The sequence below is a fragment of the Leopardus geoffroyi genome, chromosome E1 (genome assembly GCF_018350155.1).
Source record: "Leopardus geoffroyi isolate Oge1 chromosome E1, O.geoffroyi_Oge1_pat1.0, whole genome shotgun sequence".
NCBI lineage: Eukaryota > Metazoa > Chordata > Mammalia > Carnivora > Felidae > Leopardus > Leopardus geoffroyi.
The window spans coordinates 25486352-25511925 of record NC_059330.1 but is presented as its reverse complement, the minus strand read 5'-3'; the positions used below and the strand labels follow the sequence as shown (position 1 = coordinate 25511925).

Genomic DNA, 25574 nt, shown 5'->3' with positions numbered 1-25574 from the left:
ATCCAACAAAGGACGTGAATCTAGAATATGTAAAGAACTCTCTAGATTCAACAGTAATTAGCAAAAGACATGAATAGACACTATCACCCAAGCGGATACAGGGATTTCAAGTAAGCATATGAAAGAGGTTCAACATCATTAGCTATCATCAGGAATGTGATACATAAAACCACAAAATAAAAATTTAATCTTTGAAAACCAAAAGGTAATAACCAAGAAAGACTGCAACATGGAAAAAGGAAAAGAACATTCCAAAAGAAGTTGGTTGAGGATATAGGGGATTTTGCAGATAACAATGACTTCCAGAGGGCCTGGTAAAAAAATTTCAGGAGTTGGGGTGAGCAGTGCAAGGAGAAGGGGAATTAAGAGAGAGATCTGAAAAATCTGGCAAGTGAATGCTATATGGAAGGAGTGTAAGGATGAGAGATGATCTTTAAGCTTCTTATGGCAATTGAGTAACACAAGAATAAAGGACATGAGGAATTTAGTTCCCATGGTCTCCAGATAGTGATGGCAACACTATGAGTATAGTGTGAGAGGAGAAGGAGGTGATGGGGAAGACACTAAGAATTCTAGACCCACTTTTTCTCTCCTGTCAGTAATGGAATGGAGGTCATGGGACTCCCTCTTGATACCTGCTCATTTTAGCAACTTCCATCAGTGAAGAAAAAATTTCAATTACACGTTACTTAGGGCGGCTGGCTGGCTCAGTCAGAAGAGCATATGACTCTTAATCTCAGTGTTGTGAGTTTGAGCTCACCGTGGGTATAGAGATTACTTTTAAAAAAGTAAAACCTTTCAAAAGAATTACACTTTACTTCATTTATCCTCATGAAAGTTCTGTGAGGTAGGTTTAAAAAGGATATTGGGGCACCTGGGTGGCTCAGTCAGTTGAGCATCCAACTCTTGATATCAGCTCAGGTCATGATCTCACAGTTGTGGTATCGAGCCCTGCATCGGGCTCCAGGCTGAGCATGGAGCCTGCTTGGGATTCTCTGTTATGCGCGCTCTCTCTTTCTCTCTGCCCCTCCCCCACTCACATGCACACTCTCTCTGAAAATAAATAAATAAACATTTAAAAAAAATAAAAGTTTTTTGTATGGAAACCAGTTTGACAATAAATTTCATATAAAAAAGTTTAAAAAGGATATTATTTACATTTAAAACGTTGATATACAGGTCAAAAGACTAATTTGAGATGATACTGCACTGGTCTTTTCAATAATATGAAGAAAAATACCAAGAACAGATGTTAGCTCCATACATGCAGTCACTGCTCTACATGAAAATAAAAGAAAAAGAGGGAAAAAAAATACACACATATATACATACATAAACACACACACACACACACTTTTAAAACATAGAACTGATTTAATACTACTACATTTAAAACTTTAACAAATTAAGGAATGTATCCTTATGCAAAAATAAAATAAATCTCTCAAGGCAAAATACATACAGAGAAAAATAACCCGCCCTTGTACTTCTTTACTCTAAACTTGTAATTCTCATTTCTGATTTCCATTTCTGTCCCAGTAAAGACTGCCATATTCAGTTTCTTTGCTTGCTTCTTTCTCCTCTCCACCTAGGGCAATGAGTGCAAAGAATTATACCATTAATAATCGTCGGTTTATTTCTCTTCAATGGTGAACGCTTGAACCTCTTCTGTATGTTTTAATAATAAACTAAACACCTATGAACCCATCACCCAAAAATGAGAAGTAAAATATTACCAATAATTTCCATTTACTTATATAGATTCATACCCTGTCACTCACCCACTACTAGGTAGCCATTCTCCTAAACTTCGTGTTTCTCACTCTTACACACATACACCCAGAGTTGTATTTTTGTTTTTCACATTTTAAAACTAGAGTTTTGATTAGTTCATGTGGCAGGCTGTTGCTGTTAAATATAAAGCTGAATAAATGCATGTGGCCTCAAATAGATTCTCTCATGTTACACAAGTGAAAATAATGGAAATTCAAAAATATTCCCAAAGTAAAACCATATACACGTTAAAACTGCAAGGCACAGCAACAGCAACAAGAGGGAAACTTTCAGTGAAACCTAGGATAAACAGTAGGTGCCAAGAAGATACTTCAAATGATAACAACAAAGGCTCAATCCTCTTGTTTTTAAGACTAAAAGCATCACAAGCAAAGGAGAAAAAAAAAAAAAAAAAAGACAAGATGCCATTCTCTGAAAGCCAAGAATCACAGTAGTCCCTTGGTGACAGTAAAAGAGGAAGGAAAGTTTAAGCCGCCTCTACCTATTCATGAGATCAAAAGAAATAAAGGAATCCCTTGATGTTTTTATCATTTTCTTTTGCTACTACATCTAACACCAGAGAGAAGAAAGCACAATTAAGACTACAATACCTCTAGAAATTCCTGTATAATACTGGCAACTTTTAAAGGATCTGAGATTCAACTTCTCTAAAGATACATTAAATTTTAAACTATCCTACAAATAAAATCCAAATCCAATTTATTTCTTTGCTTAATTTACAAAATTCACATGGAGCTTTTACTATGTACCAGGTGCTGTTCTAAACAATCTTAAGAAAAACTGTCTAAAACTTAGAATTAAAGCAAAATGCTGAACTTTCACATCCAGCCATAATGAAGTAACAGGGAGTAGATATACCCTCCTGCTGGAAACTTGAAACAGATAAGATGTATGGAAAGACAGCTTCCAGACATTGAACAATAGGCAGCATAGGACCAGTAATCCTTGAGACAAGGGAGCCCTATGAATGTTCCAACATTCTAATTTATTTAAGTACAACCAATGGCTGCTTTTGCACTATGACGGCAGAGGTGAATAGTCCCGACAGATACTATATGGCCCACAAGTCTAAAATATTTATCTGGCCCTTTAAGAAAAGGTTTGCACACCCCTGTCTTAGAATAAAGGCTGTTCCAGGCATATCAAGCAAAAATTCAAGTAACTTAAGTCAGGTAGCCCAGAACAAAGCCCCAAAATACTTCAAGGAATACTAACACCAGCCCTGAGCAACATAAAATTCAGTGTGTGGCATCCAAACAAATATTTCAAGACATGCAAATAAGCAAAAAAATATGACCCATATAAGGAGATAAATGAATCAACAGAATAATGTGGTATTTAAACTGCTATGAGAGAGGCACCAGGGTGGCTCAGTCAGTTAAGTGTCCGATTCTTGATTTCAGCTTAGGTCATGATCTCACAGTTCATGGCATCAAGTCCCATGTTAGGCTCTGCGCTGAAAGCGTGGAGCTTGCTTGGGATTCTCTCTCTCCCTCTCTCTCTCTTCCCTTCCCCTGCTCACATGCACATGTGCGCATGTTCTCCCTCTCTCTTAAATAAACATTTTTTTAAAGACTATCGGAAAAATACTTCATTTATTCAAAAAAGGAGAGCAAAGTGAGAGCAAGTTAAAGACACATGGAAGATCTTGCCATATAGATAAACATACACTCACACACATCTAAAAATGAAAAAATGCAGCATTTGAGGTGAAAAAATACACTAGATAAATTAATAATATACTAGATACTTCAGGGCAAAAGATTAGGAAACTTGAAGAGACAGTAGTAGAAACTACTAGAAACACAAAAGGAGAGAAAAGACTGAAAAAAATGAACAGAGTATCAGTGAGCTGTGAAACCGCATGAAGTGGGCTAAAATAGAGAAGACAAAGAAAAAATATTTGAATATGCTCTGAGAAAGACGATGCTGTCGAAAGAATGAGACACACCACTGGCTGGGGAAAAATATTTGAAATATAATACATACAATATATATCACATATCATATATATATGTATGTGTGTGTGTGTGTGTGTGTGTGTGTGTGTGTGTGTGTGTGTATGATAAAGGGCTGTTACCTAAAATATACAGAATACTCTTAGAACTCAACAATAAGAAAATAAACATCCTGGGCTAAAGACCTGACAGATACCTTACCAAAGAAGACATACAGATGGCAAATAAGCATATCAAAAGATGCTGCTTCTGCTTCACATCATCCATGATTAGGGAAACACAAATTAAACTGAGATACCATTACACAGCTAGTAGAATGGCCAAAATCCAAAACTGACAACATCAAATGCTGGCAAGGATGTAGAACAATAGAAACTCTCATTTCAGGAAATATATGGGAACCGTCTGTACTTTCCACTCAATCTTTCTATAAATCTAAAACTGTTCTTAAAAAATAAAGTCTAGGGGCGCCTGGGTGGCGCAGTCGGTTAAGCGTCCGACTTCAGCCAGGTCACGATCTCGCGGTCCGGGAGTTCGAGCCCCGCGTCAGGCTCTGGGCTGATGGCTCAGAGCCTGGAGCCTGTTTCCGATTCTGTGTCTCCCTCTCTCTCTGCCCCTCCCCCGTTCATGCTCTGTCTCTCTCTGTCCCAAAAATAAATAAACGTTGAAAAAAAAAATTTTTTTTAAATAAATAAATAAATAAATAAAATAAAATAAAATAAAGTCTATTTGGGGGCGCCTGGGTGGCGCAGTTGGTTAGGCGTCCGACTTCAGCCAGGTCACGATCTCGCGGTCCGTGAGTTCGAGCCCCGCATCAGGCTCTGGGCTGATGGCTCAGAGCCTGGAGCCTGTTTCCGATTCTGTGTCTCCCTCTCTCTCTGCCCCTCCCCCGTTCATGCTCTGTCTCTCTCTGTCCCAAAAAAAAAAAAAATGAATAAACGTTGAAAAAAAAAAAAAATTTAAAAAATAAATAAATAAATAAAGTCTATTTAAGGGGTGCCTGGGTGGCTCAGTCGGTTGGGCATCCAACTTTGGCTCAGGTCATGATCTCGCAGTCCATGAGTTCAAGCCCTGTGTTGGGTTTTGTGCTGACAGCTCAGAGCCTGGAGCCTGTTTCAGATACTGTGTCTCCCTCTCTCTCTTTGCCCCTCCCCTGCTCACACTCTGTCTTTCTCACTCTCAAAAATAAATAAATATAAATTTAAAAAACATTTTTAATTAAGAAAATAGTCTATTTAAAAATATATATATTCTATTTTTTTAATATTTATATAAATAACCAAAATTTTTCATAAATCCACTGTTTTTGAGAAACCACATACCACTTTCCACAGTGGCTACACTATTTAGTGGCTACACTAAACATATGGGTTCCAATTTTTCCACATCCTCATCAACATTTGTTATTGTCTGGGGTTTTTTGTTTCCTTTTTTTAATAATGCCATCCTAATGGATATGAAGTAGTAGCTCATCATGTTTTTGATTTGCATTTCCCTAATGATGATATTGAGCATCTTTTCATGTGCTTATGGACCATTTTTATACCTCCTTTGGAAAAAATATCTCTTCAAGTCATGTGACTATTTTTAAATAAGGTTTTTTGTTGTTTTGAGATTTTTATACAATATGTGAAATGGCATTATATTACTTGAAGATTGGCTGCGATGAGTTAAAGATATATACTATAAATCCTAAAGAACCACTAAAAACAAGATAAAGAGACATAAACAAAGGAGATAAAGTAGAGATATAAAAATACCCAATCCAAAAGAAGACAGAAAAAGTGGGAAAGAACAACAATGAACACATATGAAAAAGAGAAAATAGTAAACTAACAGATTTAAATCAATTCCCATTGACACACACATTAAATGTAAATTGTCTAAAGACCTAATTAAAAGACAATGAAATAGTAGATAAAAAAGTAAGCCCCAATTCTATGCTGCCTATATAAATGCATTGTACATATATTTTTTTTAATTTAATGTTTATTTATTTTGAGAGAGAGAGACAGAGAGAGAGAGAGAGAGAGAGCACAAGCAGGGGAGAGGCAGAAAGAGAGGGAGACACAGAATCCAAAGCAGGCTCCAGGCTCTAAGCTGTCAGCACAGAGCCTGATGCAGGGCTAGAACTCATGAGCCATGAGATCATAACCTGAGCCAAAGTCAGACACTCAACCGAGTGAGACACCCAGGAGCCTCAAATGCATTTTACATATGAAGAAATCCAAAGATTAAAAGTAAAAAGATCACAAAAAAATATGTCATGCCAACACTAGCTCTAAAGAAAGCAAGAATGTCTGGGGCGCCTGGGTGGCTCAGTCGGTTAAGCGTCTGACACTTGATTTCAGCTCAGGTCATGATCTCAAGGTTCATGGTTTGTGAGTTCAAGCCCTTCATTGAGCTTGGCACTGACAGTGCTGCGCCGGCTTGGGATTCTCTCTCTCTCCCTCTCTCTCTGCCCCTCCTGTGCACGTTCTCTCACTCTCTCTCAAAATAAGTAAATAAATAAACTTTAAAAAATGAAAGCAAGAATGTCTATAATAATAACAGAAAAAGAAGACTTCAGAGCAAGGAATATTACCAGGGATTTCAGTAACAATAAACTGATCAATTCACAAAGAGGACTTTTACCATCCTAAATGGTTTTGCTCCTAATAACAGAGTAGCAAAATACATAAAGCAAAAACTGATAACATTACAAGAATACCCAAACAATATTATGGAAGATTTCAACAACCCTTTCTCTACAGCTGACAGAATAAGCAGGAACACAACTCCTAAGGATAGAGATCAATGAAGTAAAATAGACCATATTCTGGGCCATAACACAAATCTCAAAACACTTAACAGGATTGGAATCATATAAACTAGGTCTTCTCAGGGGATTAAATTAGATTATCAGTAATAGAAAAACATCAGGAAAATCTCTCAAAATTTAAAAACAAAATAACATCCTTTTAACTAACCATAGGTCAAGGACAAAATCACAGGGCAACCTAGGAAATGTGTTGAACTGAATGAAAAAGAGAACGTAACAAACACAACCTATTTTTTAAAAACTCAATAAACTGGAAATTAAAAATGAAGTTTAAAATGTAAAAACTTTTGAATATTAAAGATATTTGCTCTTGGGACACCTGGGTGGCTCAGTTGGTTAAGTGTGGACTCTTGGTTTCAGTTCAGATCATGATCTCATGGTTTGTGGGTTAGAGCTGTCAGCATGGAGCCTGGTTTGGACTCTCTCTCCTTCTCTCTGCCCCTCCCCAGCGTGCACTCATTCTCTCTCTCTCTCTCTCTCTCTCTCTCTCTCTCTCTCTCTTTCAAAATAAGTAAATAAACTTAAAAAAAAAATTTTGCTCCTGAAAAGTTTGAATGTACTTTCTGTGGGAGGATGTTGATAATGGGGGAGAATATGCCCATGGGGCATATAAGGGAAATCACTGTACCTTCTGCTCAATTTTGCTGTGAACCTAAATATACCCTAAAAAAGTAGTCTATTTAAAAAATCCCATTAAGGTAAGTCACACAAAGGAATAAAATTTTTGTACATATTTTACATATATCTAAAAAAGGACCTGTATCTAGACCATATACAGAACTCTTACAACTAAATAAAACAACACTATTAAATCATGGCAATAAATTTCAATACTTTTATAAAAACAATAAAATGGCAAATATGCACAAGAAAGATCAATATCATTAGTCGTTAGGATAACTGGAACATTGCTGGTAGGATGCAAAACAGTATAGTCACTTTGGAAAACAGCTGGGCAATTTTCTACAAAGATAAACCTACACTTCCTATATGACCTAGTAATCTTACTCTTACTCACTCAAGAGAAATTAAAACATGTATCTCCAAGCAACTATTCAGAGAAGATTTATGCATGAGACAAAACTGGAAACAATCCAAACACCCATTCACTGGTGAAAGAAAAACAAATTAGTATATCTGGACAATGGAACACTATTCAGATTTTTTTTTAAGGGAATGAACAACTGAAACAACAACATAGATGATTCTCAAAAGCATTATGTGAAGTGAAAGAAACCAAGCACATATAAATGTTACATATTCCATTTTTTCAAATTCTAGAAAGGCAGAAACAATAGTGACATAAATTCTATTAGTCATTGCTGGTGTTCCAGGTGTGGGGAGGTAAGGGGCACAAGAGGAATTTTGTTATAGGGGTGCCTGGGTGGCTCAGTTGGTTAGGTGACTGACTTCGGCTCAGGTCATGATCTCACAGATCGTGAGTTCGAGCCCTGCTTTGGGCTCTGTGCTGACAGCTCAGAGCCTGGAGCCTACTTTAGATTCTGTGTCTCCCCCTCTCTCTACCCCTCCCCTGCTCACTCTCTCTCTCAATAACAAATAAATGTTAAAAAAAAATTTTTTTAAAGGGGAATTTTGTTATAAACAACTTTATTAAAATATAATTCACATAGAGGCACCTGGGTTGCTCAGTCAGTTAACCATCCAATTCTTGATTTCAACTCGGGTCATGATCGCACAGTGGTGGGATGGAGCCCCGCATCAGCACAGAGCCTGCCTGGGATTCTCTCTCTCCCTCTCTCTCTGCTCCTCCCCTGCTTGTGTGTGCACATACACTCTCTCACTCTTTCTTAAAATAAATAAATAAACATTTAAAAATATATAATTCAGGGGCACCTGGGTGGCTCAGTCAGTTAAGCATCTGACTTCAGCTCAGGTCATGATGTCACAGTTAGTGAGTTCAAGCCCCGCATCAGGCTCTCTGCTGTAAGCTCAGAGCCTGGAGCCTGCTTCAGATTCTGTGTCTCCCTCTCTCTCTGTCCCTCCCCCACTTGTGCGCACTCTCTCACACTCTCTCTCTCTCAAAAATACACTTTAAAAAACCTTTAAAAATATATACATATATAATTCACAGAAATATATTTCACCAATTTAATGTGTACAATTCAATGGTTTCTAGTATATTTACAGTTGTGCAACCATCACCACAATTTTTTTTTAATTTTATTTATTTTGAGAAAGAGACAGAGTGAGCAAGGGAGGGGCAGAGAGAGACAGGGAAAGAGAATCCCAAGCAGGTTCTGTGGTATCAGCACAAAGCCCGATGCAGGGCTCAAACTCACCAACAGCAAGATCATGCATGACCTGAGCTGAAACCAAGAGCCAGACGCTTAACCAACTGAGTCACCCAGGTACCCCAACAACTAATCAAAAAATGTAGAACATTTTCATAGCCCCCAAAGAGAAATCCTGTGTATATTAGCAGTTGTTCCCCAAACTCTCAGAGTCACCTAATCCTAGACAACCACTAATGTGCTTTCTGTGTCTACAGATTTGCCTATTCTGGATATTTCATATAGACAGAATCAACAATTTGTGGCCTTTTGCAGCTGCTTTCTTTTACTTAACATGATGTTTTCAAGGTTCTTCTTGCAGTATAAATCACAACATCATTTATTCATGGCCAAATAATACTCCATTGTATGGTTATACCACATTTTCTTTATCAGCTGATAGACATTTAGGTTGTTTCCACTTTTTGGCTATTACAAATAATGCTGCTATAAATATTCATTTACAAGTTTCTATAGATGTATGTTTTCATTTTTATTGGCTATATGCCTAGGAGTAGAATTGCTGGGTCAATGGTAACTCCATATTTAATATTTTAAGGAACTGCCAAGCTGTTTTCCAGTGGTTGTACTATCTTAACATTCTAATAAATAACATACGAGAGTTTCAATTAGTCCACATCCTCACCAACACTTGTTATTACCTCTCTTTGTATGTAAGCCATTTTAGTGGGTGTGAATTGGAAAAGGGGACTTTTTATAGTGAAAGAAACACTTTGTATTTTGATTGTGGTGGTAGTTCCATAACTGCATCCATCTGGCAAAACTCAAATTATATACCCAAAATTCATAAGTTGTGTTATAGGTAAATTATTTCTCAATAAAGATGAATTTTTTAAAAGGCTAACTTTACAATAAGTATACTTAGAAAATTATGAGTTTTCACTTTCACACCTAGGAATGTGTTATGATAAATGAACAAAGATTTCCAAGACCACAACTTGTCCAATTCACTAAGACACCCACATTCTTCTTTACAGCTCTACAGTAAAAAGCATTTAAGCTGTACTGATAATCATCAGCATCTCCATTACAAGTCTGTTTATTTGGGTCAGAATCATTAAGCTCACATGTAATTTAGTTGCTTCGTGTTACACCTTTGTTTTTATCTGATTCAAGATATCCGTCACTAACCCTTTTGATGTACTTTTAGTAGTTTATACCAAGTCCTATAAAAAGAAACCAACATTTCTTTTCAACAGTTGATTTAATTTAAGGTGAATGTAACTTGAATAGACTACAGCTGTTTCTGTGGCATACTTTATCCTGACAGCTTAAAATTTTAAATGTAGTTATGTAGGATAATGGCTTTTCTATATATTGATGCCCAGATTGACTCTTTTAATTGCTCTTCACCCTTAGACTAAACAACCAAGGACTCCAAATACAATGAAGACACTAAAACAACTGAAGATACTTTAAATTTTCAAAATGGAAGAAAATACAGAGAAACAGCTACTTTTTACGTATGTCAATGAATACACAACTGTTTGATTTCTTCAGTCAGAAGCATAACCTAGAAACACCTGAATTTGGTAAAAGTGTTGCCCTGTAAACATGGAGACAGTGAGGCCTAATGATTAAGAGGTCAAGCTTTAAAGTTCAAATTCCAGTTCCACCACCCATCAGCTATAGGTCTTTATGCCAGCCACTTACCAACTTTGAGCTCTAAGTCTCCTTACCTATCAACAGGGTAATGGTACTCACCTTTCCAGGCTAGTGGTAAAGTGATGATAATGTATATAATCAACCTAGAATTTCATCTGAAAAATATCAAGCATTATTATTCACTCATTTATAAATTTACTTCCTATCTTTTCTATTTAGTACACTTCCCTCTCACTATAGCCCTCATAGGAAAAATCTTTAATTACTGGGTTCAAATAGGTATAAACTGAGAATACTCTTAGATGAATGTCTCAAATTCAACACCATGACATCACAAAAACTAAAAAACTGAAAAAGCAGCACTTCTAAAACAGATATTCTCTCCTGGAAACTGTTTCTCCGACCAAAACAATTAAAGAAATTTAAGAGGAATATATATTTCCAGTCATAATTTACCTAAATCACAGGTTTAGCAAAATTTTGTAAAAACCTAAATGATTCCAAGTAGTAAAGGCCCCAACGAAAAAGATGAGGTGTTATTAAAAAAGAATACACAAGGCAAACTGAGAAATAATTAGAGCAGAAAACATTAGGGAGGCCTTAAATCTCATAGTTTGGCCATTTAAAATGTCAATAAGCCTGTTTCCTCTTTGCAAAGTACTGGTGATGACTATGAGCAAATGTCAGTTGGCCTACTTTTGGAAGGCTGCCGGTGTCTTGGTTGAACAGATTCTGTGTGTCTGTGTGCGTGTTAACAGGATTTATTTGTTTGAAGTTAGAATTTTACAGCAAAAAAAAAAAAAAAAAATTATAGCAAATCCTTCTGGTGAAGTTAATCAAAATTTCTGAATTCACACAGCTGAAAAATCAAACAGCTCTTCTTTGAATGTGATCAAAAAGCACATTTAAGTCATTTGAAAAGGATGAAACTGGTGGTTGTACCTTATGAAAAAGTACTCTGAAAATTTACAAAAATAAGCAAATGAAAAAAGTTTAACTTTAGAATTACCCTGCATGTCTGTTTCTAGAAAAATAACTTTAGCCATTCATAGCATAAAAAACCAGCAATGATTAGTATTTTTGACTGCCTGGTGGTCTGTTTATAATATTATAAGTTTCAGAAAATACCTGGAATTTACCTTCCACTAGGAAAAACTGGGTTGGATCTTAGGGTTCTTTTTAAACCTTTAAATATTTTGAGATGTGAAATTGTAAATTCCTTATAGCAGAACAAAAAATAATAGTACCTTTCCAGTGATAAGTATAAATAACCCAGAAGAAATAAACCAAATTGGCTACCCAGTATTGTGGATGAGAGAACTTTGGCTCATAGACACTCGAGGAAATTTCTATCTCCAGAGTCCTTCTACTCTCAGAAAAAAGGTCCTAGCTTATAAGAATTAGTTCTAATACATTCTCAATATGAAGAAGTTCAGGTACTCAGTACACTGGACTCCTAAGGATAATGAATAAGATTTAATCTGCATTTCTAAGAAATCTGATTCAAGTCTGAGACTAAAATAATATTTCTCCATAACCAATAAGAAAACAGCATGAATACAAGGCTAATATAACTTCTAATACAGTTACAAGCTCTATTACAGTTAAAAACAGCATTATTCATTTGGTCACTGACAAATGATTTTAAAAAAATACTTTATACAAAAGTAGAGCTCTAGTTCCTCTTTTGTGAAATACAGAATAAATACATTTTGGGTCACTACTCATTTTCCACATAATTATGGAAAGCACTGCAGAGAAAGTGGTGATTAGATTGCTGTCCCATTATTCCAAAGAAATATATCATAGTATGGAAAACACCTTAATAAAGGAGAAACTCCCCAAAAACCTATGAAAATCAGAAGATGTCAAGGAACAACGAAGAAAATATAAAAATAAAACAAATAACAAAAAAAAATTAAATTTAACTTTCAAGAAGAGTCAAGATTTAAAGTTAGACATGGTTATAAAATATGCAAAGATTTTCTTTGCATGAAACTAAAGACTGATAGATTTCATCAGATAACATGACAAATGGCAAACTATATATGAAGTTTACAGGATACATACCCATAACAATATATCACTAATAATAATCAAGAGCTCAATCAATAAGAGCAAAGGGTACAAATAAGCAAGGTATTAATCAGAATAAACAGCAAAAACGTGAAGATTTTCTACTCTTCCTAGCACTCAAAGACCAAAAAATTACAAATGAAAAGGGTTTCCTCCATCAGATATGCAAAAACTGTAAAGATTCATAATAGATAGACAGTAAAGGACAGAATTGGAGAAAAAAGGAATTTTCATGTACAGATGTCGGTATACTCTCTCTGAGAAGCAACTTTACAAGATGTATCAAAATTTTACACGTATATATTCTTTACCCAGGAATTCCCTTCTTTTTAATTTTATTTTTAATTTTTTTTAATTTACATCCAAATTAGTTATCATATAATGCAACAATGATTTCAGGAGTAGATTCTTTAGTGCCCGTTACCCATTTAGCCCATTCCCCCTCCCACAACTCCTCCCATAACCCTCAGTTTGTTCTCCATATTTATGAGTCTCTTCTGTTTTGTCCCCCTCCCTGTTTTTACATTATTTTTGTTTCCATTCCCTTACGTTCATCTGTTTTCTCTCTTAAAGTCCTCATGTGAGTGAAGTCATAGGATTTTTGTTTTTCTCTGACTAATCTAACTTAGCAAAATACCCTCCAGTTCCATGCACATAGTTGCAAATGGCAAGATTTCATTCTTTTTGATTGCTGAGTAATACTCCATTGTATAGATATACCACACCTTCTTTATCCAGTCATCCGTTGATGGACATTTAGACTCTTTCTATACTTTGGCTATTGTTGATAGTGCTGTGATAAATATGGGGGTGCATGTGTCCCTTCGAAACAGCACACCTGTACCCCTTGGGAAAATGCCTAGTAGTGCAATTGCTGGGTCGCAGGATAGTTCTATTTTTAACTTTTGGAGGAACCTCCATACTGGTTTCGAGAGTGGCTGCACCAGCCTGCATTCCCACCAACAATGCAAAAGAGATCCTCTTTCTCTGCATCCTCGCCAACATCTGTTGTTGCCTGAGTTGTTAATGTTAGCCATTCTGACAGGTGTGAGGTGGTATCTCATTGTGGTTTTGATTTGTATTTCCCTGATGATGTGGAGCATTTTTTCATGTGTCAGTTGGCCATCTGGATGTCTTCTTTGGAGAAGTGTCTATTCATGTCTTTTGCCCATTTCTTCACTGGATTATTTGTTTTTCAGGTGTGGAGTTTGGTGAGCTTTTTATAGATTTTGGACACTAACCCTTTATCTGATATGTCATTTGCAAATATCTTCTCCCATTCTGTAGGCTGCCTTTTAGTTTTGCTGATTGTTTCCTTCACTGTGCAGAAGCTTTTTATTTTGATGAGGTCCCAGTAGTTCATTTTTGCTTTTGTTTCCCTTGCCTCTGGAGACATGTTGAGTAAGAAGTTGCTGTGGCCAAGATCAAAGAGGTTGTTGCCTGCTTTCTCCTCGAGGATTTTGATGGCTTCCTGTCTTACAGTGAGGTCTTTCATCCATTTTGAGTTTCTTTTTGCGTATGGTGTAAGAAAGTGGTCCAGGTTCATTCTTCTGCATGTCGCTGTCTAGTTTTCCCAGCACCACTTGCTGAAGAGACTGTCTTTATTCCATTGGATATTCTTTCCTGCTTTGTCAAAGATTAGTTGGCCATACGTCTGCGGGTCCATTTCTGGGTTCTCTATTCTGTTCCATTGATCTGAGTGTCTGCTCTTGTGCCAGTACCATACTGTCTTGATGGTTACAGCTTTGTAGTATAGCTTGAAGTCTGGGATGGTGATGCCTCCTGCTTTGGTTTTCTTTTTCAAGATCGCTTTGGCTATTCGGGGTCTTTTCCGGTTCCATACAAATTTTAGGATTATTTGTTCTAGCTCTGTGAAGAATGCTGGTTTTATTTTGATAGTGATTGCATTGAATATGTAGATTGCTTTGGGAAGTGTTGACATTTTAACAATATTTGTTCTTCCTATCGAGGAGCATGGAATCTTCTTCCATTTCTTTGTGTCTTCTTCAATTTCTTTCATAAGCTTTCTATAGTTTTCAGTGTATAGATTTTCACCTCTTTGGTTAGATTTATTCCTAGGTATTTTATGTTTTTTTGTGCAACTGGAAATGGGATTGATTCCTTGATTTCTCTGTCACTTCATTGTTGGTGTATAGGAATGCAACCGATTTCTGTGCATTGATTTTATATCCTGCAACTTTGCTGAATTCATGAATCAATTCTAGCAGTTTTTTGGTGGAATCTTTTGGGTTTTCCATATAGAGTATCATGTCACCTGCGAAGAGTGCAAGTTTGACCTCCTCCTGGCCGATTTGGATGCCTTTTATTTCTTTGTGTTGTCTGATTGCAGAGGCTAAGACTTCCAATACTATGTTGAATAACAGTGGCGAGAGTGGACATCCCTGTCTCATTCCTGACCTTAGGAGGAAAGCTCTCAGTTTTTCCCCATTGAGGATGACATTAGCGTTGGGTCATTCATACATGGCTTTTATGATCTCAAGGTATGCTCCTTCTATCCCTACTTTCTTGAGGGTTTTTATCAAGAAAGGATGCTGCTGTATTTTGTCAAATGCTTTCTATGCATCTATTGAGAGAATCATATGGTTATTGTCCTTTCTTTTATTGATGTGATGAATCACATTAATTATTTTGCGGATATTGAACCAGCCCTGCATCCCAGGTATAAATCCCACTTGGTCGTGGTGAACAATTTTTTTAATGTATTGTTGGATCCGGTTGGCTAATATCTTGTTGAGGATTTTTGCATCCATGCTCACAGGGAAATTGGTCTATAGTTCTCCTTCTTAGTGGGGTCTCTGTCTGGTTTTGGAATCAGGGTAATGCTGGCTTCATAGAAAGAGTCTGGAAGTTTTCCTTCCATTTCTATTTTTTGGAACACCTTCAAGAGAATAGGTGTTAACTCTTCCTTAAGTGTTTGGTAGAATTCCTCTGGAAAGCCATCTGGCCCTGTTTTTTGGCAGATTTTTGATTACTAACTCGATTTCCTTACTGGTTATGGGACAGTAATTCCCTTCTAAGAGTTATCTTAAGGGCTACCTGGGTAGCTCAGCCAATTAAGCATCCGACTTTGGCTGAGGTCACAATCTCATGGTTTATGGGTTCAAGCCTCTCATCAGGCTCTGTGCTGACAGCTCAGAGCCTGGAGTCTGCTTCAGATTCTGTGTCTCCTTCTCTCTCTGCCCCTTCCCCACTTATGCTCTGTCTTCCAAAAATAAATAAACGTTAAAAAAAAATTTAAGAGCTATCCTAAGAAAATAATTCCCTGTATTTTTTAATTCTCATATACAGAAGTATGTAACAACATAACCTACTAGGGGGAAAGTCAAAATTAATATAAATGTTTATACAAAGGAATGACGCACACACCCTAGAGCCAATACATGCAACATATGTAAAGAACTTGAATCAGGCCCTGGACATAATACTACAAGTTAATTTCATGCATGTTAAGGGGAAAAGTCAGGAAATGGATACTCTAAGCTGTGAACTCAGTATCTGGAGGAAGGAAGAAAAGGAAGGAAAGAAGTAACCTAGATTTATCTCTGATAACACAGAACCAAATGAATTTTCACTTTCTACAATTAGTATTGCTTAAATTTTTATCTTTTTTTTTAAGTTTTATTCATTTAAGTAATCTCTACACCCGATGTGGGACTCAAACTCACTACCTGAAAGAGTCGCACACTCTTCCAATTGAGCCAGACAGGCACCCCTCTTTAAATCTTTATAATAGGACAGATGAGGGAAGATGGGCGGCGTAGGAGGACGCTGGGCTCACCGCATGTCCTGCTGATCACTTAGATTCCACCTACACCTGCCTAAATAACCCAGAAAACCGCCAGAGGATTAACAGAACGGAGTCGCCGGAGCCAAGCGCAGACGAGAGGCCCACGGAAGAGGGTAGGAAGGGCGGCGAGGCGGTGCATGCTCCACGGACTGGCGGGAGGGAGCCGGGGCGGAGGGGCGGCTCGCCCGCCAAGCAGAGCCCCCAAGTCTGGTGGGCAAAAGCGGAAGGGCCGGACGGACTGTGTTCCCACAGCAAGCGCGACTTCGCGTCTGGGAGGTCATAAGTTAACAGCTCTGCTCGGAAAGCGGGAAGGCTGGAGGACAAAGGGAGGGAGAGCTGCTGAGCCCCAGGACGACAGAGCTCAGTTTGGTGGGGAACAAAGGCGCTCGCCAGCGCCATCTCCCCCGCCCATCCCCCAGCCAAAATCCCAAAGAGAACCAGTTCCTGCCAGGGAACTTGCTCGCTCCGCGCAAACACCCAACTCTGTGCTTCTGCGGAGGAGCCAAACCTCCGGCAGCGGATCTGACTCCCTCCCGCTGCCACAGGGCCCCTCCTGAAGTGGATCACCTAAGGAGAAGCGAGCTAAGCCTGCCCCTCCTGCCCCTGTGCACCTTGCCTACCCACCCCAGCTAATACGCCAGATCCCCAGCATCACAAGCCTGGCAGTGTGCAAGTAGCCCAGAAGGGCCATGCCACCCCACAGTGAATCCCGCCCCTAGGAGAGGGGAAGAGAAGGCACACACCAGTCTGATTGTGGCCCCAGCGGTGGGCTGGGGGCAGACATCAGGTCAGACTGCGGCCCCGCCCACCAACTCCAGTTATACACCACAGCACAGGGGAAGTGTCCTGCAGGTCCTCACCACGCCAGGGACTATCCAAATTGACCAAGCGGAAGAATTCCCCTCAGAAGAATCTCCAGGAAATAACAACAGCTAATGTGCTGATCAAAAAGGATTTAAATAATATAACAGAAAGTGAATTTAGAATAATAGTCATAAAATTATTCGCTGGGTTTGAAAACAGTATAGAGGACAGCAGAGAATCTCTTGCTACAGAGATCAAGGGACTAAGGAACAGTCATGAGGAGCTGAAAAACGCTTTAAATGAAATGCAAAACAAAATGGAAACCACCACGGCTCGTATTGAAGAGGCAGAGGAGAGAATAGGTGAAGTAGAAGATAAAGTTATGGAAAAAGAGGAAGCTGAGAAAAAGAGAGATAAAAAAATCCAGGAGTATGAGGGGAAAATTAGAGAACTAAGTGATACACTAAAAAGAAATAATATATGCATAATTGGTATCCCAGAGGAGGAAGAGAGAGGGAAAGGTGCTGAAGGGGTACTTGAAGAAATAATAGCTGAGAACTTCCCTGAATTGGGGAAGGAAAAAGGCACTGAAATCCAAGAGGCACAGAGAACTCCCTTCAGACGTAACTTGAATCGATCTTCTGCATGACATATCATAGTGAAACTGGCAAAATACAAGGATAAAGAGAAAATTCTGAAAGCAGCAAGGGGTAAACGTGCCCTCACATATAAAGGGAGACCTATAAGACTCGTGACTGATCTCCCTTTTGAAACTTGGCAGGCCAGAAAGAATTGGCACGAGATTTTCAGTGTGCTAGACAGAAAAAATATGCAGCCGAGAATCCTTTATCCAGCAAGTCTGTCATTTAGAATAGAAGGAGAGATAAAGGTCTTCCCAAACAAACAAAACCTGAAGGAATTTGTCACCACTAAACCAGCCCTACAAGAGATCCTAAGGGGGACCCTGTGAGACAAAGTACCAGAGACATCACTACAAGCATAAAACATACAGACATCACAATGACTCTAAACCCGTATCTTTCTATAATAACACTGAATGTAAATGGATTAAATGCACCAACCAAAAGACATAGGGTATCAGAATGGATAAAAAAAAAACAAGACCCATCTATTTGAGACAAAATCAATGTACAGAAATCAGTTGCATTCTTATACACTAACAATGAAGCAACAGAAAGACAAATAAAGAAACTGATCCCATTCACAATTGCACCAAGAAGCATAAAATACCTAGGAATAAATCTAACCAAAGATGTAAAGGATCTGTATGCTGAAAACTATAGAAAGCTTATGAAGGTAATTGAAAAAGATTTAAAGAAATGGAAAGACATTCCCTGCTCATGGATTGGAAAAATAAATATTGTCAAAATGTCAATACTACCCAAAGCTATCTACACATTCAATGCAATCCCAATCAAAATTGCACCAGCATTCTTCTCAAAACTAGAACAAGCAATCCTAAAATTCATATGGAACCACAAAAGGCCCCGAATAGCCAAAGGAATTTTGAAGAAGAAGACCAAAGCAGGAGGCATCACAATCCCAGACTTTAGCCTCTACTACAAAGCTGTCATCATCAAGACAGCGTGGTATTGGCACAAAAACAGACACATAGACCAATGGAATAGAATAGAAACCCCAGAACTAGACCCACAAACGTATGGCCAACTCATCTTTGACAAAGCAGGAAAGAACATCCAATGGAAAAAAGACAGCCTCTTTAACAAATGGTGCTGGGAGAACTGGACAGCAACATGCAGAAGGTTGAAACTAGACCACTTTCTCACACCATTCACAAAAATAAACTCAAAATGGATAAAGGACCTGAATGTGAGACAGGAAACCATCAAAACCTTAGAGGAGAAAGCAGGAAAAGACCTCTCTGACCTCAGCCGTAGCAATCTCTTACTCGACACATCCCCAAAGGCAAGGGAATTAAAAGCAAAAGTGAATTACTGGGATCTTATGAAGATAAAAAGCTTCTGCACAGCAAAGGAAACAACCAACAAAACTAAAAGGCAACCAACGGAATGGGAAAAGATATTTGCAAATGACATATCGGACAAAGGGCTAGTATCCAAAATCTATGAAGAGCTCACCAAACTCCACCCCCGAAAAACAAATAACCCAGTGAAGAAATGGGCAGAAAACATGAATAGACACTTCTCTAAAGAAGACATCCAGATGGCCAACAGGCACATGAAAAGATGTTCAGCGTCACTCCTTATCAGGGAAATACAAATCAAAACCACACTCAGGTATCACCTCACGCCAGTCAGAGTTGCCAAAATGAACAAATCAGGAGACTATAGATGCTGGAGAGGATGTGGAGAAACGGGAACCCTCTTGCACTGTTGGTGGGAATGCAAATTGGTGCAGCCGCTCTGGAAAGCAGTGTGGAGGTTCCTCAGAAAATTAAAACTAGACCTACCCTATGACCCAGCAATAGCACTGCTAGGAATTTATCCAAGGGATACAGGAGTGCTGATGCATAGGGGCACTTGTACCCCAATGTTCATAGCAGCACTCTCAACAATAGCCAAATTATGGAAAGAGCCTAAATGTCCATCAACAGATGAATGGATAAAGAAATTGTGGTTTATATACACAATGGAATACTACGTGGCAATGAGAAAAAATGAAATATGGCCTTTTGTAGCAACGTGGATGGAACTGGAGAGTGTGATGCTAAGTGAAATAAGCCATACAGAGAAAGACAGATACCATATGGTTTCACTCTTATGTGGATCCTGAGAAACTTAACAGGAACCCATGGGGGAGGGGGAGGAAAAAAGAAAAAAAAAAAAAAAGAGGTTAGAGTGGGAGAGAGCCAAAGCATAAGAGACTGTTAAAAACTAAGAACAAACTGAGGGTTGATGGGGGGTGGGAGGGAGGGGTGGGTGGGTGATGGGTATTGAGGAGGGCACCTTTTGGGAGGAGCACTGGGTGTTGTATGGAAACCAATTTGACAATAAATTTCATATATTACAAAAAAATAAATAAAAAATAAAAAAATAAAAAAAATAAAATAAAAAAATAAATAATAAATCTTTATAATAAATATTTTAACTGGTTAGAATTATATGGTCTTTATTTTAAGATATTAAAAACATATTAAAGTGAAAGTGCTTTCTGATCCCACTCCTTGGAAATAATCATTACTAGCACAAAGTTTATAATCATATACATTTTTAACTTTACATTAACACATACATGCTAATATATTTTATTTCAAATGTGAGGTACTGAGATACTAAAAACCACAATGGCTACTGAGAGTAATGATATGAAGAACCTGCTTTGCTTGAAATAAGTTCTTGAAAATTTTGAAAAATATATAACAGTTTTTATCTGATATTAGAACACCAATTGATTGGTCATACTTTTCTGAAATACTCTCATAAAAAATTCTAAAGCAGGTGTAGGTTCATTAAGAAAATAATCAATTATTGCTGACCATGGAAAGCACAAACTATGCTGATATGAGTAAATGCCCATTTATAGTATATTATATTTAATAACGACCTACCATGGCATAAGATGCCATCCAAATCCTTCAGTTTCTCACTTTTAAAGGACAGACTTTCCACAGAAACACCTACAGAAAGGGAACCTGCTTTTCTTCTGGGTCATAATTTTCAAAAGATTTTACCATCTTTTGAAGCAACTTTCTTTTTTTTTTTCTTTTTTTTTAATGTTTTTATTTTATTTTTGAGAGGGGGGGGGGAGGTACAGAGAGAGGAGGGTACAGATGATCTGAAGCAGGATCTGCACTGAAAGCAGAGAGCCTGCTGCAGGGTTCGAACTCACAAACCATGAGATCATGACCTGAGCTGAAGTCAGACACTCAACCAACTGAGCCACCCAGGTGCCCCACCATGTAACAACTCTCAACAAATATTTATTAACACCTTGAAACAAGTACTTGGTGAGGTGCGAAAGATATGAAGACAGAATACAAATCTAGCCAAGAGGTATAGGGTGCCTGGCTGGCTCTGTCAGTGGGGCATGTGACTCTTGATCTAGGGGTTGCAAGTTCAAGCCCCATGTTGGGTGTAGAGAATACTTAAAATAATAAAATCTTTAAAACAAAAACAGTCTAACGAGAGGTAAATGAGCAACTAAAATTTAAAAAAGGAGAGTAAATCGTACATCAGCACATACTATTAAATTGAATATGGAGCAAAAAGGGTTAGCAGAACATGAGAATTCTAGAAAAGGAAATAACAATGAAATGACCTTAAAGAGAATGGATCATTTGAGGAAATGAAAGAAGTTCAGTACAACTATCACAAAGGAGTACTATCAGAGCAAGGAAGAAGATGTGAGACACTCTTTAAGGATGGCTGAAAATGCATGCACCTGGGTGGCTCAATCAGTTAAGCATCTGACTCTTGGTTTCAGCTTAAGTCACCATCTCATGGTTCGTGGGTCCGAGCCCTGCACTGGGTTCTGTGCTAGCAGCATGGAGCCTGCTTGGGATTCATTCTTTCTCTCTCTCTCTCTCTCTCTCTCTCTCTGCCCTTCTCCCCTCTCATGCTGTCCCTCTCTCAAAATAAATAAATAAACTTAAAAAAATACTTTTCTTAAAAGGATGGCTGAAAATGATGCTGGAAAAATACAGTGAGGGGATCAGTTCACAAAAGATCTAATGAACCTGGTATTCAACAACTGTGCTAAATTCACTTCTTAATTCTAAAGTTTATAGGTTCTTTTGCATTTTCCATATATACAATCAAGTTATCGATGAATAAAGACAATTTTACATCTTTCATTCTAGTATTTACACCTTTTATTTATTTTTCTTGCCTATTGTAATGTCTAGGACCTACATTCAAAGATAAATAAAAGTTGTGGTAGAAGCTATCCCAAACTCAGCAGAAAGTATTTAATATATCACTATTAAGTATAATGTAAGCTGTAGGTTTTTTATAATCTTTATCATACTGAGGATGTTTCTATCCTAATTTGTGGTAAGGTTTTTTTTAATAATAAATGATTACTGAATTTTATCAAAGGTTTTTTCCACTTCTAATAAGATGCTCATCTGGATTTTCTTCTTTGTTCTATTAATACAAATTACACTGAATGATCTGAATGATTTTCAAATGTTAACTAACCTTGTATTTCTGAAATATCTTACTCGGTCATGATATATCATTCTTTGCATATATCACTGGATTCTAGTTGGTAATATTTATATGTAAATTACATCAAGAAAGAAAGAAAAGAGAAGAAGAGGGAGAGGGGAGGGAGAGAGGATAAGAAGGGAGTAGGCAGAGAGGGAGAGCGAAATGTTGGGTATGAGAAGGTAAGATTAAGAAAAACAAGTTAGTATAGAGGTGCCTAGGTGGCTCAGTTAGTTAAGTCCAACTCTTGATCTCGGCTCAGGTCACAATCTCACAGTTCATGGGATGGAGCCCCACACTGGGCTCTGAGCTGACAGAGCAGAGCATGCTTGGAATTCTCTCGTGCACTCATGCATGCACATGTATGCTCTCTTTCTCAAAATAAATAAACATTTTTTTAAAAATAAGGAAAAAAAAGAAAAACATGATAATAGAAAAGAATTATTCAACAGAAGAGTTTATAGTCCTGAGGGAGACAATCTCCCAAAAAGAACAGGAAAGAAATTGTTTTTTAAAACTGATCATTCTAGGGGCGCCTGGGTGGCGCAGTCGGTTAAGCGTCCGACTTCAGCCAGGTCACGATCTCGCGGTCCGTGAGTTCGAGCCCCGCGTCGGGCTCTGGGCTGATGGCTCAGAGCCTGGAGCCTGTTTCTGATTCTGTGTCTCCCTCTCTCTCTGCCCCTCCCCCGTTCATGCTCTGTCTCTCTATGTCCCAAAAAAAATAAATAAACGTTGAAAAAAAAAATTTTTTTAAACTGATCATTCTAGGGGCACTTGGGTAGCTCAGTTGGTTGAGTATCCGACCCAACTTCAGCTCAGGTCATGATCTCATGGTTCGTGAGTTCAAGCCCTGCATTGGGCTCTGTGCTGACAGTTCAGAGCCTAGAGCCTACTTCAGATTCTGTGTCTCCCTCTCACTCTGCCCCCCCCCCCACTAATGCTCTGCCTCTCTCTCTCTCTCTCAAAAATAAACATTAAAAAATAAAAATTAAAAAAATAAAAAATAAAATTAATCATTCTAAGGAGTATAACAGCCAAATAATGTAAGTACCTGAGAGAACAAATAAAACTAAAAGAAGGCATCAAAAAAAAAATTTAAAGAAATTTTCTAAAACTGCACTAATTTTCATCCTCACTGAAGGGGCCCAGGACAATGTATGAGCTAAGAAACATCATTGTAAAGTTTGAGAACACTGGGAACAAGACTAACATTATGCTAGTTCCCAGAGAAAAACAAGCCATAGACAAAGAAAAAGGTATCAAAATGGCTTCAGACTCCTCAACCATAACACTAGATCAATGCCTTCAAAATTCTGAACACTATTTACAAAAAAGTATTTGTTAGCCAGCCAAATTAGCAATCAAGAATTAAGAAAGAATAAAGACAACTTCAGACAAACAAGATTTACCACACATCTTTTTTCCAGAAGCTACTAAAGAACTTACTACATCAAAATGATTACACAAAGCAAAATGGATGAAAAAGAGGGATGGGGTATTCTATTTTCCATTACAAATTTTATGTGATCAGTCACATGTAGAACTTCAGTGTAGAACTTCAATTAATCAAATACAACAAAAGTGATACATATGTAACTTTTGCACAAGAACATTTAGCTGTGTGAAATTATATTTTAAATATAATATTATATTTTTAAATATTATATTATAGAAGAGAAATCTTTTTTTAATTAGATAAAATAAATTAAGCATATTCAAATTCTACTACCAACAATAACTTTTATAGCTTTATACTCTCTCACGAAGTATTTCTGCCCAAAGTAAAAGTTGAAAAACATGGGAAATTAATAACTGACATATATAAAAGAGCTTCATAAATGAACTGAAAGGAGAAAAATCTGCCTCTGAATTACATACAAAAGAAACAAAGACATAGCAGAGTCTTTTAATAATAAAGTTGTTCTTGAGTCCAACTATCCAAAGAGAAGGCTGGCTACTCCAAAAACCTTCCAGAAAAAGATGTTCAACAATCTTCCTTGTTAAAGGATTTCACCAAAACTCAAATGCAATAAAAATCAGAGCAAGAGAGAGTGAGAGAGAGCAAAGGAGAGACAGCTGAACTCTGGATGTGTCATACAGCCCAATAACAAGGAAAAAAATCTCTACATGACTGCAGGATGCTGTTGCCTTGTTACCTCCACCCTTCCCATTTCAATTAAGCAGATTTAATCACTAAATTGATCCCTGACATTACTTACACATATGGTTAGTGCATAACGCACACAGTAGTAAGTTTTAATAAACTTCATTCTCACCAGTTTAGAGAATTAGAAGCTAAATGAAGTATTATAAGGAAGATTATCCAACTTCTAGAAAACTTTAAAAACAGAATTAGACTTTTTAATATCCTCTTTTTAAAAAGATTTTAGGGGCGCCTGGGTGGCGCAGTCAGTTAAGCGTCCGACTTCAGCCAGGTCACGATCTCGCGGTCCGTGAGTTCGAGCCCCGCGTCGGGCCCTGGGCTGATGGCTCAGAGCTGGAGCCTGTTTCCGATTCTGTGTCTCCCTCTCTCTCTGCCCCTCCCCCGTTCATGCTCTGTCTCTCTCTGTCCCAAAAATAAATAAACGTTGAAAAAAAATAAAATAAAATAAAATAAAATAAAAAATAAAAAGATTTTAGAGTATGCAAACAAGATTAAAATGACTATGTTTTCATTGCTCGTGCAAAAACATTCTGAGTGAACACAGGCAAATTAATGAGAAAACATATCACTAAAGAGTCAGGAGTTATTAGGCACCCAAATAGCATATTTAATTTAAACACATATTTGACTTTTTAAATCAAAACATACATAATATTTAAATACAACATTAAGAAGTATTCATTTTTAAAGCAGAGATTAAAGGTCAAAAGCCCGAAACTGTACTTCTGACAAGGCTGGAAATGTAGACAGCAGACTTATCCACAAGCAAGATAATGGTGAAAACCAAGCTCTCCAAGGCAGTTTAAGAATAACTGCGAAGAAGAGCAAAGACATGAGAACAACAGAGACTTGGGGAATACCCACAGAAGAAAGCTAAGCCAGAAGCATAACAAAAGCAGTACAGTCAGCAAGGAAGGGATCTGGGAAGAGCGATGCCATGAAAACCAAGAGAGAAGAGGGTTTCAAGAAAGAGCCAGCAAAGTCAGAGGCTAAATTGAGATCAAAGAGGATGAAGATAAATCAAAACCACAGTAGAATGTGAATGGCCATATTGAATTGGTTAAGATTACCTATTTCCATCT

General features: G+C 37.7%; 1 protein-coding gene across 1 annotated transcript in view; it reads right to left on the bottom strand.

Annotated features, from left to right (window-relative positions):
- The window catches only part of BCAS3 (BCAS3 microtubule associated cell migration factor), a 620462-nt gene that overhangs the window by 539939 nt on the left and 54949 nt on the right, over positions 1-25574 (bottom strand). The gene's annotated exons all lie outside the window — the stretch shown is intronic.